General features: G+C 36.6%; 1 protein-coding gene across 5 annotated transcripts in view; it reads right to left on the minus strand.

Annotated features, from left to right (window-relative positions):
• The window catches only part of TTI1 (TELO2 interacting protein 1), a 60,723-nt gene that overhangs the window by 38,779 nt on the left and 3,324 nt on the right, over positions 1–18,620 (minus strand). For 2 of the 5 annotated variants that reach the window (XM_056811934.1, XM_056811933.1), the window contains exon 2: positions 1,361–1,455. The exons of the other annotated variants lie outside the window; for them this stretch is intronic. The gene's annotated coding sequence lies outside the window, so the exon portion shown is untranslated. The remainder of the gene's footprint in view (positions 1–1,360; positions 1,456–18,620) is intronic. 5 annotated transcript variants of the gene reach the window in all.

The following is an 18,620-nucleotide window of genomic DNA, read 5'->3' on the forward strand; positions in this document are numbered from 1 at the left end:
AATTGGGAGCAGGTAGGATTAGATTAGCGAAAATGGGAATATGGAATGCATGAAGAGAAGTAGCATGAAATAAGGACAGAAAGGGAGGATGGAACTAGACTATGAAGGACTCCAAATGCTAAGCTATGAGAAGTTCTATCTCTGATGTGAGGACTTTCTGGATATCTCCTACTCCCAACTTCAGAAACTACCTTGAATTTGTTTTGTATATTTGTTGTATTTTTATGACTTCTAGAACTTCCAGTTTGTTTGACTTTAGGCTTTGTATTTTCAAATACAAAATACATATCGGGTGTTTAATAAATACTTGTTGGGGGGGGGTAGCTAGGAAGCACGGTGGATAGCTCTATCAGGTCTGGAATTAGGAAGACCTCAGTTCAAATATGACTTCAAACATTTCCTAGCTGTGTGACCCTGGGCAAGTCACCTACCCCCAATTGCCTAATCCTTGCCACTCTTCTGTCTTAAAATTGATACTAAGGCAGAAGGTAAGTAAAGGTTTATAAATAAATACTTATTAGTTGATAGACTGATTCTTTAGGCAATAAGAAGTCACAGAAAATTTTTGGATAGGAGAATGATATGAATGGGATCTATGCCTTAGAAAGATTATTTTGTTACTGGGGAGGGATGGATTAGAGAGAAAAGGCTGAAAACAGGGATAGCAATTATAGGGATTATGATATTGATAAGACATAATAAGAGCCTGAATTGAATTCAGTTCAACAAGCATGGACTTTGCATTTGACCCTAGCTGGATAGCAGAGACACAAAGACAAAAACAGTTGCTGACTTCAAGGAGCTTACTATCTACTCAAAAGAAACACATGTACCCAGAGAAGTAAAAAGAAAATTTATTCAAGTAAACTAAAAAGAGATTTTTTGAGGCTGGGGGGGAAGTAACCATTGTGGGGATCAGTAAAATGGGCTTGGTGACACATGAGTTGAGCCCTGAAGGGAGGTAGGATTTCTAGGAGGTATCAGAGAAGGAGTGCATTCCAGATATGGGAGACCTTGGAGTCATTCAAATCTTCCCTCTCCCTTGTCCTTCCATTCCTTCCATTCAAGTGGTTGCTAAGTGTCATTTCTGCCTTTACCTTTCTTTCATCAGTTTCTTTTTTCCACTCACATAGGCACCACTCCAATTCAGGCTCTTATCACCTCTCATCTAGACTATGACCACAATCTCCTGACAGAGACTGTCCTTCAATTTCTCCCATCTCCAATTTATTCTACACACAACTCGGAGCTTTTGATGATGACACTGATGTACTAAAATCATGTGTCTGGAAGGGTGGTGGTATAGAAATAGAGAAATCAGGGAAAATGGTAGATTTTGGACATGATTAGTTTCATATACCTGTGAGATGTTCAGATGTAAATATTTAGTAGACAGCTTGTCAACAGCTTGTGGGGCTGGTACTCAGATGAGAGGAGAGGGCTAAATATGTAGATCTAGGAGACATGTGCAAAGAGATGACAAATGAATTAATAGGAGGTGAGATCACTGAGAGATGTAGAGAAGGGGACAGAAAACAGAGCTCTGGGATATATCCAAGTATAACCTGGGTAGGAGGTTAATTATGACCCAGAAAAGCAGACTGAGAAGTAAATGCCAAACAAGTAAGGGGATGATCAGGAGAGAGCTGTGTCAAGAAAATCCAGGGAAGAAAAAGAATGGTCAACAGTGTCACTGTAAGTAGAAAAGTAGAGATGGATGCTAGAGCTTTTGCCTACAAAGCAAGTCAATTTAGGGAGGATATACACATACTGAAATATTCTTGCCATTGCTCAAAACATTTTTTAAGCTCCTCTTTTGGAAGGATCTTTCAGAAAGTGAAGTAGTAGTTTTTACCGTGACTAAAATAATAACTTTCTTTTGACCAAAAATGGAATAATTCAATTGATCAAAATACAATATACAATATACAAGTATTTGTTTTTTTAGAAATAAAAACTCCTACTTTCCATCTTAGACTTAGAAGCAATACCATATATTGGTTCTAAGGCAGAAGAGTGGTAAAGGCTGGGCAATGGCAGTTGAGTGACTTGCCTATGGTCACACAGCTAGGACGTGCCTAAGGCTAGATTCTCTATATACTTAACTACCTACTGTCTCCTAAAAAAAATATTTGTTAAAGTGACTACACTGTGTAGAGCACTATTAGGTGCAGGGAACATACAGTCAAGTAAGACAACAACACTGATAACTATAATACACAATATCACATTAGAGCTATAAAAATCACATGATGCCATGTGAGGTCCAAGAAGGAAGGTAATGGGTTAGATCAAGGAAAACTTTCTGGGATGGTGACATGAACTGGATGTTAAAGGAAAGATAAGAATTAAGTAGAGGGGAAAGAGAAGGTAAGACACTTCAGGTTTAGGGAAATCTACTCTAAATCAGAGGTGTTAACTTTATGGCCTACAGGGCTGTATTCAGCCTGAAGAACTCCCAGAGGGCCTGAATCAGATTAAAATGTAATTGGGAAATGTTTACAAAATAAATAAAAATACACCACCACATAGATATTGTTAATGTGTGTTTTCTAAGTCAATATAGAATCCACAGGGATTCATTTCTACTTAAGTTTGACATCACTGCTCTAAACAAAGGAAAATTCATTTGCCACACATAGGTTCAGGAGATTTTTTACTATATCCACAAGACAACTTCATCTTTTAAAAAGAAAGATACTTTTTCAATATCAAGGAGATTCAAAAGAATGTGCTTCAGGCTTATGTGTTTCACTCTGTTATAAACAAAACTCATAGGAAGAACAGGTTTAGACAACCCCTTACCATCTGCAAAAAAACATTTCAATTGCTGGTGTATCACTTGTGGTTAGAATTATTTGGTGATTAGGAGGCTATAAAGTGGAATTCTTAGATTCCTTAATGATCTGGCTTCAACTATTCACTGGAACTGAGAGGATAACTATAAAAGGGTCCTAAGAAGACTCATGTTTATGAGAATGACTGATGATTGCTTAAGCAGTAGGGAAATGTTCTGGATTGAGGTTCTGATCTCAGAAGTAGGGTGAAAGTCAGGCAGGCAGACTCCCAGCTGTATTAGGTCCTCTGTCAGGGTCACAACAACAAGCCCTAAGTTTGCATTCAAAAGAATAAGCAAATCATGCCTGAAAACATCTGCTAAAACTTAACCTAGTGCACCTTGGTTATAAACTTTGCAGTAAGCCAACCAGGTGGGAAGGACTCTGGCTGAGATTGCAATATAAGGTCTCATTGTCATCTGTGTCCTCTTCCCTGCATAATGGTAGAGGCCTATGGCCTGGGACCCTGGTCCAAAATACCCCAAGAGGCCTATTTGATAATATGGAGAACTGCAAAATAAGTTTCATTGCTGCAGATGGGAGATGATAGGATCTGAGAGGATTTAGAAGAGGCCCAGGGAGGGAATGTGAACTGATTTATATTACACTGTGAATTAGTGGCAGAGTAAGGTCCTGAACATAGGACTCTTATCTTCCACTTTGGTCCCTTTAGCCTACAGAACATTGCTAACATTTGAGGAATCTGTGAGTACTTTTTGTACACTTCATTTTGTAATTTTTTTTCCTTCTTAAGAGATCCCATTGGAGAGTTGCATTCTCTATTCTGATCCATATCACAAATATTTTTTAAACCCTTACCCTGGCTTAGTATTAATTCTAAGGCAGAAAAGTGGTAAGGGCCAGGCAATTGGGGGAAAGTGACTCAGGCTAGGTAGTATCTGAGGCCAGATTTGATCTCAGGTCCTCTAGAGTTGAGGACTGGCACTCTAGCCACTGGGTCACCTAGCTGCCCTAGATCTGCATTATCATAACAATCTCCAAATGTCAGTGGCAAAATGAGGAACTTGATTCTACATAGTCTTGTTTCCTAAATGTTTCATGGGTAGGTTTCATCTCCTGATCATTTTCTTGTCAGTGGGGGGTCTACATGGAGCTGAATAGAATTTTATAATAAACATTTAAATTTTGTAACAAACTGTGAATATAAGCTGTTTTAAACTTTTGGAACTTGTTTCCTTGTACCCTTTACACCAAGTAGTTGGAATTAGCCAGCATTTATTTATGTTAAGAAATCATTAACCTTTTCTATGTGTATTCTCTTTCATTAGTCAACACAGAATCAAAAGGGAACTATCCCAAAGATGTGGGGGCAGGCTCAGGAAGTAGCAGACCTTCTTTCATTGTAGTCTTCAATTAGATGCTGGATGGTCACTTTTCAGAGATTTCTATTCACACACAAGTTTGACTACATGATCTTTGAGGTTCCTTTCAACTTTGAGATTCTTTGGGAGGTAAAATTTGGATTAATCTGATGATTCAGTAGATTTGGAGTCTGGAGATATAGATTCTAATATCTAATATTCTAATATTATTTCTGGTTCTCCAAATCACAGAATTTTTAGAGTTACAAAGCATTTTTTTTAACAAAATTGAAAAATTATTTTATTTCCTAGAGTAAGTCTACTTCTTAGGAATTGCACAATTAATTAGACATCCAAAACAGAATCTACCCATCCCTCTTTCTTTCGATTATTAGAGCAAATTACTGTGACAGATTTTAGAGCATGGCAGAAGCAATTGCAAAAAATCTTTGCATGACCTTTCAGAAATCAATGCTAGATTTGGGGCTAGAAAACCACCACAAACTTAGTTTACTGTGATGATCCAACTAGAATCAAGTCTCATTCTTTCTGGTCTTAGAGATTTAGCTAATGATGTAGCATTCAGTGAAGCATTACTCGACTTGCCTGGGTCTCAGTTTCCCTATCTACAAAATAGAGTTGGACCTGGATTTGACAAATGTTTGTTGAAAGATACTATTTTACATAAGCTCCACTTGGAAGAGGCTATCTATTTGGGGAGAAAAGGTCTAGTACACAAAGCAATTAATAAACATGACTATGTAACAAAAGAGAGCTTATAGACAACAATACCATTTTGGCCCAACTACAGGCTGTATCATATAAAAGAGATCTTGAAAAGGAAAAAAAAGTATATATGAAATTATTGCACAAAATACATATACGGTGAAAGGTTTTTAAAATACTTCTTTCATTTCATAAAGATGCCATTGTTTTTCATAATTGCTTTCTTTTCTTTTGTCATTTCCCCCCTGATTTCTTTAGCACTATTTATTACCAATAATAATAATGTAGCTATAGGTTATAAAGGTTACTTGATATTATAGGTTATAAAGAATATTGCTCTGGGACGTAAGCCTCACTGAATCCATTCCAAGGCACCTGTACTTCTACTTGGAATCAGTTCAAGGGGGATCTTTGCCTAGAGGCTTCATGTTTTGTAATTTTCTCAATCAAATTGGATCTTAGTCCAAAGACTGGGGAATTCATGGATAAATATTTCAGGAAGTCTCTGAACTTGGATGGGGAAAAAAGTTACATCTTTAATCTCAAAATAACTGGTTTCTTTTGTATATTTTATGTTATCTCTTTATGAACACTTTAGGTTTCACCAGACTGCCAAAGTGGTCCATAACACAAAAAAAGTTTAAGAAGTCCTGTTCTTAAGCTTCAAATGAACTCCTGACAAGGTTGTGCATCCCCATCTTCCTTGACCTTGGAGTTCAAAATTCTGCCATAGCCAAACGTTGATCATTTGCTCTACTGCCCCTACCCTCACTTCTGTATCTCAGTGCTGGCTTCTAGCACCTGCTTCCTTTTCCCCCTTCTACTTCATCTCTACACACTCCAGAGTGTGAGAGTGAGTTTTTTGGAGGTTATTTACAATGTCAAAGAGAATATGTAAATTAAAAAATAATATACCAGGGAAGGTAATTAGAAAAAAAAGCATAAAAAGAAAACTTCCTAGACCTAGACTAGTACTTAACTTCTAAACTAGTCTGTTGAGCTGCAGTTTCCCAAGCCTATCTTAACTCAGCCACATTCCCTCTAGGAGGAAGTATTTAGCTCTTCTCACCCCTGCCAACCAGGAACTTCTATTCCATTAGGAATACACAACTGCTATGCAAATGAAAATGGCAGTTTCCTTTCCAGAGCACCTCAGGGTCAAATTTAAGACTTATTTCAATGATCCATCAGATTGAGCTCATTTTTGCTCAGGAAACATTCTAGCAGGTTTTGATATACTGGAAAGAGTACTCATCTTGTGCTCTAACATTTAGAATAGATTTGGAGCTGAAAGGGACCTTAGAAGGCCCTGAGTTTAATGGTCTTATTTTAAAGATGAGATAATTGTGGCACAGAAAGTTAAGTGAATTCTTAGGGTCTTGCAATAAATGTCTGGGTCAGGATTGGATGCATTCTTTTTTTTTTTCTTTCTTCAGTTTAAAAAGCACTTATTATTTCCAGTAGGACTGGAATTATGCAAGGTAAGGGAAAAACAAAGACAAAAACCAACAGTCTCTGCTCTTAAGAAACTTCTTCTTACTTCCCTTTAATTTTTTCTTCCTCCTTTATTTGTTCCCTCTTTTATCCTTCCTTCCTTGCTAAGGATACACTGGATAGAGGGCTAGGCCTAGAGTCAGAAAGACATGAGTTCAAATATGATTGCAAATATCTACTAGCTGTGTGACCCAGGGCAAGTGTTCTTGAATTCAAACCTGGTGTCCTATCCAATAAACCATGCTGTCTCCTATAAGCTCTGTGATCCTGGGCAAATAATTTGAGCACTCTGGGGGGAGGTGACGGGGAATGGAGCCAAGATGGTGGAATAAAGGCAGGGACTTGCCTGAGCTCTACCAAATTCTCCACCAAACAATGTAAAAATAACACCTCAAAATGAATTCTGAAGTAGTAGAAATAACAAAATAATGCAGTGAAACCATTTTCTAGTCCAAGTTAATTTAGATGGTAGGCAGGAAAAGGCCTATCTCACTGGGGTGAGAGTAGAGTGTAGTCTAGTGCAGGTACCCTACTGCAGACTATGCCCCAGCAAGCTAGAACTTTGGAAGCTGAGTTCACATATGGTAAGGGGGTTGAACAACTGGTCAGATGAAGAATACAGGGGACCTTTTGTGGACATTGGGAACAGGACTCGGTTGCATTGCCCATGTCATATTCCATGTCACAATCCCAGAGTGAGAAGAATTAGCTGGACCAAGGACCCTGGACATAGCTGCAGGGCAGAAACGAATGCCTGTGGTCACTTACAGACTAGAGCACAGTCCAAGAGAGCAGTGACCACAACTTTCCTTAGATAGTACCATCCTGGAAGAACTGAAAACTTATATAATCCCATTAACAAGCTATGAAAACAGCACTATAAAAATCCTGAAGCTTGGGAGAGTTCCCCTTCATCCCAGGAGCAGAACCCAACTTTAATATAAAGTTAAAAGTCAAGAAACAGGCTGGAAAATAAGCAACCAATTAAAAAAAGAGAGAGAGAGAGAGAGAGAGAGAGAGAGAGAGCACAACCATAGAAAAAATACTACAGTGACAGAGAAGACTGAAACACAGACTTAGAAGATAATGTCAAAACAGCCAAATGCAAAAATATGAATTGGTCTCAGGCTATATTCTCCCTCACCCCTTGCCAAAAAAAAAAAAAGAATTCCTGGAAAAGCTCAAAAAGGATTTTAAAAATCAAAGAAGAGAGGAAGAAGAAAAACTGGGATAAAACATGAGTGATAAAAGAAAATCATGAAAAGAGTCAACAGCTTGATAAAGGAGGGACAAAAATATTGAAAAAAATAACATCTTAAAAAACAGAATAGGTCAAATGAGGGAAGGCACAAAAATTCTCTGAAGAAAATAATTTGTTAAAAAGCAGAACTGGTCAAGTGGAAAAAGATGTACAAAAATTCATTGAAAAGAATTCATTAAAAAACAAAATTGACCAGAAGGAAAATGAGACACAAAAGCTCAATGAAGAAAATAATTCTTTCAAAATTAGAACTGGGCAAGTAGATGCTAATGACTCCAAGAGACACCAAAAAAAAAAAAACAATCAAAATAAAAAGAATGAAAAGGTAGAAGAAAATGTGAGATATCTCATTGGAAAAATAACTGATCTGGAAAATAGATCAAGGAGAGGTAATTTTAAAATTATTTAACTATCTGAAAGCTGTGATCAGAAAATGATCCTGGGAGCAGCTAGGTAACTCAGTGGATTGAGAACCAGGCCTAGGGGAAGTAGAGCCTGGGTTCAAATCTGGCCTCAAACACCTTTTGGCTGTGTGACCCTTGTGTAAGTCACTTAATCCCCATTGCCTAGCTTTTATTACTCTTCTGCCTTGGAACCAATACTTAGTATTGATTCTAAGAGAGAAAGTAAGGGTTTAAAAAAAAAGAAAAGGAAAGGAAAGAAAATGGCTGTGGGCATATTTCAAGAAATTATCAAGGAAAACTGTTCTGACATCCTAGAACCAGAGGGTAAAATAGAAATGGAAAGAATCTATTAATCATCTTGATCCTAAAATGAAAACTCCTAAGAATATTATTGTCAAATTCCAGAGTTCTCAGGTCAAGGAGAAAATATTGCAGGTAGCCAGAAAGAAATGGTTCAAATATCATGGAGCTACAGTCAGGATAACACAAGATTTAGGAACTTCTACATTAAAGGATCAGAGGGTTCGGAATATGATATTCTAGAAGGCAAAGGAGTTAAGATTATAACCAAAAATCAACCCAGCAAAACTGAGTATAATTCTTTAGGGGAAAAGAATAGATATTTAATGAAATAGAGGATTTTCAGGAATTTTCAATGAAAAGAGCAGACGTATATAGAAAATATGACTTTCAAATACAAGACTCAAGATAAACATAAAAAGATAAGCAGAAAGAGAAATCCTAAGGGATTCAATTAAGATTAAACTGTTTACATTCCTACATGAAAATATAATACTTCTAAATCCTTAGAAATTTATCATTACTAGGACAATTAGAAGGGGTATACATTGACAGAGGACATGGCTGTGAGTTGACTATGATGAGATGATACCCAAAAGAATAAAGCTAAGGGTGTTAAAAAGATATATGTGGTGGGAGAAGGGAGAAGGGAGAAGGGAGAAGTAGAATAGGGTAAATTACTTTACCTAAAAGAGGAATAAAGAGCTTTTATGGTGGAAGGGAAGATGAAGATTGAGATGGGGGGAATGGTAGGACATATTTGGACCACACTCTCATTGGAACTGGCTTAAAGAGGGAATAATATACACACTAAGTTAGATACAGAAATATATCTTACTCTACAGGGAAATAGGAGGGAAGGGGGATAAAAAAAGAGGGTGGATCAGGGGAGACAGAAGTCAGAAGTAAAACACTTTGAGAAGGGACAAGGTGAAAGAGAAAGAAGGATAAATAAGAAAAAAGTAAGATGGAGGGAAATACACAGAAACAATAACTTAATGTGAATGAAAGCTTACCTATAAAATGGAAGCAGGGAGCAGAGTGGATTATGTGATTTAGACATAAAGGGAAATATCATAAGCAAATTATGGGGGCATGAAATAGTTCACCTGTCAGATTTATGAATAGGGGAAGAATTTATGACCAAGCAAGAGACTGAGAGAATTACAGGATATAAAATAGATAATTTTGATCACATTAAATTGAAAAGTTTTTGCACAGACAAAACCAATGCAGCCAAGATTAGAAGAAAAGCAGAAAATTGGAGGAAAATTTTTGAGGAAGTTTCTCTAATAAAGGCTTCATTTCTCAAATTATTAGAGAAATGCATAAAATTTATAAGAATACAAGTCATTCCCCACTTGATAAGTAGTTAAAGGATATGAACAGGCATTTTTCAGATGGAGTAATCAAGGCTATCTAAAGTTATGGGGAAAAGCTCTAAATTATTATTGATTAGAAAAAGTTAAGTTTAAACAACTCTGAGGTACTACCTCATATCTATTAGATTGGGTAATATGATAGAAAAGAACAACAAATGTTGGATGGGATGTGGGAAAATTGGGACATATGTACTATTGGTAGAGTTGTGAACTGATAAAACTTTCTGGGGAACAATTAGAACTATGTTCAAAAGGTTATAAAACTGTATATACCTTTTGACCAGGTCAATATCCCAAAGAGATCAAAGGAAAAAGGAAAAAGTTCTTTATGTCCTACAAAAATATTTATAGCAGCTCTTTTTGTGAAGGCAAAGAATTGGAAATTGAGGAGATGTCCATTGATAGGGGAATGGCTTAACAAGCTATGGTATATGATTGTGATGAAATAGTATTGTGCTATAAGAAATGATGAGCAGGATGTTTTCAGAAAAACCTGGAAAGACTTAAGTGAACCGATACAGAGAAGTGAACAGAAATAGGAGAATATTGTATACGTTGACAGCAATATTATACAATGATTGGTTGGGAATGACATCTATTCTCATCAATACAATTATCTAAGATAATTTCAAAGGACTTATGATGAAAAATGCTATCTACTTCCAGTGAAAGAACTGATATGGAGTCTGAATGCATATATATATATATATAAATAATCTGTATCAAGTTGCTTGCTGTTTCAGTAACGGGAGAAGGAAGGAAGAGAATCTGGAATTCAAAAATTTTAATAACAATGCAAAAATTGTTCTTACATGCCGATCTCTCTCTGTCTCTCATACACACACACACACACACACACACACACACACACACACGGTAATTTGGAGCGTCCTCGTTTTAACATAAATAAAATGGAAAGATAGTTGCATGACCTACTTTGTGAGGATGTTGCAAGGAAAGCATTTTGTAAAACTTCAAGTGCTACAGAATTATTAATGAATTGCCCACAAAGCTACCAGCCACTTGGCTGCCCTTTTATCCTTCTTCTAACTAAGGGAGTGGGGTACTTAAAACTGAAAATACCAAGTTCATTTCATTTCAACAATCAGTACTCAACCTGTCCCATGGTCACCCCCCAATTCAGGAGACAAATCCTTTCCAGACTCAGGTTTCACAAAGGCTAGAATTGGGAAAAGGTGCAACCTCTACATCCAGAACAATGACATAAATATTAAGGTGCTGAGCCTATATTTTTATGGCTCTCTGGTCATCTCATTTGGACTTGTGGCATTCAACTTGCTATCACAGTTATCACTTCCTCGCTGCATTAGCTTAAAGCTAAAGCCTAGTATTTGTGGCTCTCCTCAAGGTTATCAATAATCTCAAATATAAATCCGATATCTTGTTCTACGTGTTCATCCTTCTTGACCTCCCTGTAGTTCTGATTTTATTGAATATCCTCTCCTTCTGAATACTCATCTTCTCTCTTAGCTCCCAGGACACTGCTTTTTCTAGGTTCTCCTATTGTACTGCCTACTTTTCAGTATCCTCCATCTTCCTTCCACTTAGCATAGATATTTCTTCACTCAATTTTCTTCTCTTTATATGCTTTTCCCCTTAGGGATCTCATTAGTTCCTATGGGTTCAATTATCATCTTTTTGTAGATATCCCTCAAATCTATATAGCCAATCCTAATCTTCCTCCCAAACTTCAATACTACACAGCTAACTGGATATCTCTCTAACTTAATGTCCCATAGTAAATGAAACATTTCCAAAGTATAACTCATTATCTTTGCCCAATAAATTTTCCCCTCCTCCAGATTTCCTAATTTTTATTGAGTGCAATCCTTCTATTTTCATAACTTTGGTGTTATCTTCTCTTACCTTCCACATACATTCAATTGCAAAGTCTTATTGACTCTTATCTTTATAATATCTCTTGCCTCCATTCCATTCCCTCTTTCTTCAATCATATGGGCTCTGTCCTTTTTTAGGTCTTCATTATATGTGGCCTAGAACTATTATAGTAATTGGTTTTCCTTCATCCAGTCTCCTCCCACTTCAATCCATTTTTTACACAGCTATCAAAACAATCTCATACAACATAGTTAGACCATGGGTAGTTAACCTTGCTTTCAGAATAAAGTACAAATTCATGAATTTGGCTCCAATATACCCTTGCAGTCTTATTTCTTATTATTCTCATTCATATGCAGCCAAACTGAACTTGACATTCAGAGTCCTGCTTCAGTACACTAGCACAAAATGTCCATCATAGAATGTACCATCTCCTCATTTCTGCCTGGCAGAGTTTTAATTTTCAGAGGAGTGGGGAGAAATTTGAGACAGGAAGACCAATCAGAAGGCTATTGTAATAGTCCAGGCATGAAGTGATGGCAGCCTTCACCAGGTATTAGCTTTGTGAGTGGGGAGAAGGGGGAATATAAAAGAGATGTTGTGGTGGTAGAAATTATGAAACTTGGCAACAGACTGGAAATGTGGAATCAGTGTGAGAAAGGAGTTAAGGTTGACACTGAGTTTGTGAGCTTAGATCACTGGGAAGATAGTGAGATCCTTGAGAGTAAAAGGAAAAATGGAAAGAATATGGGGTTTTAAGGGGAAAAGCAATGAGTTATTTTTAAAGTCTACAGGACATGTAGTTCAAGATATTGATGAGGGGGCTGGTGATACAAGATTAATTCAGAAGAGAGACCTGGCCTTTACATATATAAATAAGAATCTACATAGAGAAGTCAACTGAACTAATAGGAACTAATGAAATCACCAAGTGAGAGAGCATACTGGGAGAAGAGGTCCTAGAACAGTACTGGAAGACATTAAGAATTAGTGGGCAAGACTTATATGAATAAGCAATAAAGTAGACTGAGAAAGAGAAGTAAGACAAATAGGAAGACCAGGAGAAAAAACCTAGAGAGGAGAAAGTATCCAAGAGAAGAAGGTGGCCAATAGTGTCAAAGTTTGAAGAGGAGTTAAGAAGGATGGGAACTAAGAAAAGGCCACTAGATTTGGTTATTAAGACCATCCATTGGGAGGCAGAGTCAAGATGGCAGTGTAGAGGTAGCAAAAGTTCAGACCTCTGAAAAACCCTTCCTTACCGATTAAAAACCAAATGGTCTTAGAGGACTAAAAACCAAATCTAACAACAGGACAGAGCCAAGGAACCTTCCTGCTGGACTCAACTTAAAAGGTACACCCCCAAAAAGCCTGAATTCGAGAACTCTCAGGTTTAAGGGGAAGGAGGAAGGAAGGTCCCAGGACCCCTCCCCCACCTACAGTACTGAGCCTCCAGCAGTGGCTGGAATCTCTGGGCCAGCAAGGGCGCTAGTCTAGAGTACCTTGAGGGAAAAGCTGTGACAGGTGGACTTTGAACAAAGGAGGTGGAGAAGCAGTTGGAGAGGTGCAGAGCAGGCAGTCTAGTTGCAGCCAAGACATTCCATATTCCAAACCCCCCCCACCCCCCAGGCCAAGTTTTGGTTTTAGGGCACATCTAGCTCTGCAAGTTCAACTCCACTGGGCTTAATCTTATCAAGCATTCAGAGGACAAGGAAGCTCAAGCTCCGACACCCATCCCCCACAGACCGCTCTGAGAGCACCTCCTAAGCTCCAAGGGTGAAGGTTGACAGAAAAGCCCAAACCCACAGATCCAATACATTATGAGAGGAGTAAGAGTACAGGCAACTACAGGGGGAAAAAAGGACAAGTATGAGCAAACAACAGAAAAAGAAAAAAGAAATCACAATCGACAGCTTCTATACAGGCAATGAACAAAGAGCAAATGTAACAGAGGAAGATCAAGGAACACCAAGCAAAAACACAGAAACTCCAGCAAATTGGAACCAGGCTTTGGAAGAACTCAAAATACAATTCAAAACACAATTAAGAGAGGCTGAAGACAACTGGGAAAAGAACTTAAAAAGCAAGATAAGTTATCTGGAAACAGAGGCACTTGAACTAAAATTAGAAAATAGTGTCTTGAAAGTAAAAACTAATCAGCTTAAAAATGAGGCAAAGGAGATGAAAGATGACTTCCAAAGAAAATCAGACCAGAAGGAAAAGGATGACCAAAAACCAAGGGATGAAATTTAGTCTTTAAAAACCAGAATACAACAATTAGAAGCAAGCGACTTCACCAGGCAGCAGGAAACTATAGAACAAAATCAAAAGAATCAAAAAATTGAGGAAAATATGAAACACCTCATTCACAAAACAGAACATTTAGAAAATAATTCCAGGAGAGACAACTTAAGAATCATTGTTTTATGGAAGAACATGACAAAAGAAAAAAACTGGACATCATACTACAGGAAATTATTCACGAAAACTGCCCCAACATTCTAGAGCAAGAGGGAAAATTAGAGATTGAAAGAATCCACAGATCACCTCCTGTACTTAATCCCCAACTGACAACACCCAGAAATGTTATAGCCAAATTCAAGAACTATCAGACCAAGGAAAAAGTATTACAAACTGCTAAGAAGAAGTCATTCAGATACCATGGAAATACAGTGAGAATAACACAGGATCTGGTTGAATCTACACTGAAGAACTGAAAGGCATGGAATATGATATTCTGGAAAGCAAGGGAACTAGGTCTACAACCAAGAATCAACTACCCAGCAAAACTGACTATATTCTTACAGGGGAAAGTATGGTCATTTAAAAAAAATAGAATAATTCCAAGCATCTATAAAGAAAAGACCAGACCTGAACAGAAAATCTGATGCCCAAGCAGAGAACTCAAGAGAATCATCAAAAGGTAATTAAGAAAGGGGGGAAGAAAAACAAAACAACAACAACAAAAAAACCAAAAACCTTTTTTTTAAGAGACCCAATAAGTTAAAATGATAGGTATCCCCATAAGAAAAGAAGTAATTTCTAACTCTTAAAAATTGTTATCACCTGGGTAGCTGGAAGAATTATACTTAGAGGGAACAACTGTATAGGATGACAAACTGTATAGGATGAAATGCCAAGACATAAATATGTATATAGATATATGTATATATAAATATGTGTGTGTATACAAATAGAATTAAAAAAGGGGTTAATACTAAGAGAATTGGGAAAAGATACAAAATTGGTTGATTTTATATGACACAAAAAAGCTCATGGCGGGGGGGGGGCAGAACATCAATAAACTGGAAGGGTAAAGAGGTTGGAGATAGGAAATACTCAACTCTTAGCTTCATTGAAATTGACTCAAAGAGGAAAGAACAATCAAATACATTTGGGCAGAGAATACATTTGCACCCTATAGGGGAGTAGAAGGGTAACAAAAGGTCTGGTGGAGAGGTAAGCTGTACAAGAGAGGGAGGGAGCGGGGGGGGGGTTATAATTTTAGAAAGACTACAGGGAAAATAAGGGGGGGGGTGTAAATAGGGAGGGGGGCTAGAAAGGGAAGTAAAATAAGGGTGGGAACAAGGGGGACTGTTCAAAAGCAAACATTGGTGTAGAAGGAAATAGTGAAAGAAGAAAAGACAGGTAAAGGAGCAGAAATCAAAATGCTGGGACATACACAGCTAGTAATCATAACTCTGAATGTGAATGGAATGAACTCACCCATAAAACGCAAGCGAATAGCAGAGTGGATTAGAGTCCAAAACCCTACCATATGCTGTCTACAAGAAACACATATGAGAACGGTAGATACACATAGGGTGAAAGTAAGAGGGTGGAGTCAAATCTATTGGGCATCAACTGACAAAAAGAAGGCAGGAGTCGCAATCGTGATATCTGACAAAGCCAAAGTAAAAATAGATCTAGTCAAAAGCATTAGGGAAGGTAATTACATTCTGATAAAAGGCAGTATAGATAATGAGGAAATATCAGTACTCAACATGTATACACCAAATGGCATACCATCCAAATTTCTAAAGGAGAGACTAGAGGAACTCAAGGATGAAATAAATAGAAAAACTATACTAGTGGGAGAACTGAACCTTCCTCTATCCGAACTAGATAAATCAAACCAAAAAATAAGAAAGAGGTAAGAGAAGTGAATGAAATCTTAGAAAAATTAGAGTTAGTAGACATGTGGAGAAAAATAAATAGGGACAAAAAGGAATATACCTTCTTTTCTGCATCACATGGTACATTCACAAAATTGACCATGTATTATGGCATAAAAACATTGCAAACAAGTACAAAAGAGCAGAAATAATAAATGCAACTTTCTCAGATCACAATGCAATGAAAATAATAATTAGTAAGGGAACATGGAGAGGTAAATCAAAAATAAATTGGAAATTAAACAATACGATCCTCCAAAACCAGTTAGTTAAAGAACAAATCATAGAAACAATTAATAACTTCATTGAAGAAAATGACAATGATGAGACATCCTTTCATGAGACATCTATGGGATGCAGCCAAAGCAGTACTCAGGGGGAAATTTATATCCTTGAGTTCATACATTAACAAATTAGAGAGGGCAGAGGTCAATGAATTGGGCATACAAATTAAAAAACTAGAAAGTGAACTAATTAAAAATCCTCAGATGAAGACTAAATTAGAGATCCTAAAAATCAAAGGAGAAATTAAAATTGAAAGTCAAAGAACTATTCATTTAATAAATAAGATTAGAAGCTGGTACTTTGAAAAAAACAAATAAAATAGACAAAGTACTGGTCAATCTAATTAAAAAAAAGGAAAGAAGAAAACCAAATTGACAGTATCCAAGATGAAAAGGGGACCTCACTTCTAATGAAGAGGAAATTAAGGCAATCATTAAAAACTATATTACCCAATTATATGTCAATAAATATGGCAATCTAGGTGATATAGATGAATATTTACAAAAATATAAGTTGCCTAGACTAACAGAGGAAGAAATAGAACACCTAAACAATCCCATATCAGAAAAAGAAATTGAACAAGCCATCAAAGAACTCCCTAAGAAAAAATCCCCAGGTCCAGATGGATTCACAAATGAATTCTATCAAACATTCAAAGAACAACTAATCCCAATATTATACAAACTATTTGACAGCATAAGCCAAGAAGGAGTTCTACCAAATTCATTTTACAACACAAATATGATACTGATCCCCAAGCCAGGCAGGTCAAAAACAGAGAAAGAAACTACAGACCAATCTCCTTAATGAATATAGATCCAAAAATATTAAATAGGATACTAGCAAAAAGACTCCAGCAAGTGATCACGGGGGTTATTCACTATGACCAGGTAGGATCCATACCAGAAATGCAAGGATGGTTCAATATTAGGAAAACCATTCACATAATTAACCATATTAACAAGCAAACTGACAAAAACCACATGATCATCTCAATAGATGCAGAAAAAGCCTTTGACAAAATACAACACTTTTTCCTATTGAAAACACTAGACAGCATAGGAATAGAATGGCCTTTCCTAAAAATGATAAACAGTATATATCTAAAATCATTAGAAAACATCACCTGCAATGGGGATAAATTAGAAGCCTTCCCAATAAGATCAGGAGTGAAACAAGGATGCCCATTATCACCTCTATTATTTAATATTGTACTAGAAACACTAGCTGTAGCAATTAGAGAAGAAAAGGAAATTGAAGATATTAAAATAGGCAACGAGGAAACCAAGCTATCACTCTTTGCAGATGATATGATGGTCTACTTAAAGAATTCTAGAGAACCAGCCAAAAAGCTAGTCGAAATAATCAAAAATTTAGCAAAGTTGCAGGATACAAAATAAACCCACGTTAATTCAACAGCATTTCTGTATATTTCCGACACATCTCAGCAGAAAGAATTAGAAACAGAAATTCCATTTAAAATCACCCTAGACAATATAAAATACTTAGGAATTTATATGCTGAGACAAACACAGGAACTATATGAACACAACTACAAAACACTCTTCACACAATTACGACTAGATCTAAACAATCAGAAAAATATGGATTGCTCATGGGTAGGATGAGCTAGCATAAAAAAAATAACAATCCTATCCAAATTAATTTACTTATTTAGTGCCATACCCTTTGAACTACCAAAAAAACTTTTTTACTGCATTAGAAAAAAACCATAACAAAGTTCATTTAGAAGAACAAAAGATCAAGGATATCCAGGGAAATCATGGGAAAAAAAATTCAAAGGAAGGTGGCCTTAGAGTCCCAGATCTCAAACTATACTATAAAGCAGTTGTCATCAGAATAATTTGGTACTGGCTAAGAGACAGAAAGGAGGATAAGTGGAATAGACTTGGGGTAAGTGATCTCAGCAAGATAGTCTATGACAAGCCCAAAGATCCCAGCTTTTGGGACCAAAATCCACTAATTGATAAAAAAAAAACTGCTGGGAAGATTGGAAGACAGTATGTGAAAGATTAGGTTTGGATCAACATCTCACACCCTACAACAAGATAAACTCAGAATGGGTGAATGGCTTCAATATAAAGAAGGAAACTATAAGTAAATTAGGTGAACACAGAATAGTATACATGTCAGATCTTTGGGAAAGGAAAGATTTTAAAACCAAGGAAGAGTTAGAAAAAAAATTACAAAATGTAAAATCAATAATTTTGATGACATCAAATTAAAAAGGTTTTGCACAAACAAAACCAATGCATCCAGAATTAGAAGGGAAGCAACAAATTGGGAAACAATCTTCATAACAAAAACCTCTTACAAAGGTCTAATTACTCATATTTATAAAGAGCTAAACCAGTTGTACAAAAAAATCAAGCCATTCTTCAATTGATAAATGGGCAAGGGACATGAATAGGAAATTTTCACTTAAAGAAGTCATAACTATCAATAAGCACATGAAAAAGTGTTCTAAATCTCTTATAATCAGAGAGATGCAAATCAAAACAACTCTGAGGTATCACCTCACACCTAGCAGATTGGCTAACATGACAGCAGAGGAAA

Source organism: Monodelphis domestica, chromosome 1 (genome assembly GCF_027887165.1).
Source record: "Monodelphis domestica isolate mMonDom1 chromosome 1, mMonDom1.pri, whole genome shotgun sequence".
Taxonomy (NCBI): Eukaryota; Metazoa; Chordata; class Mammalia; order Didelphimorphia; family Didelphidae; genus Monodelphis; species Monodelphis domestica.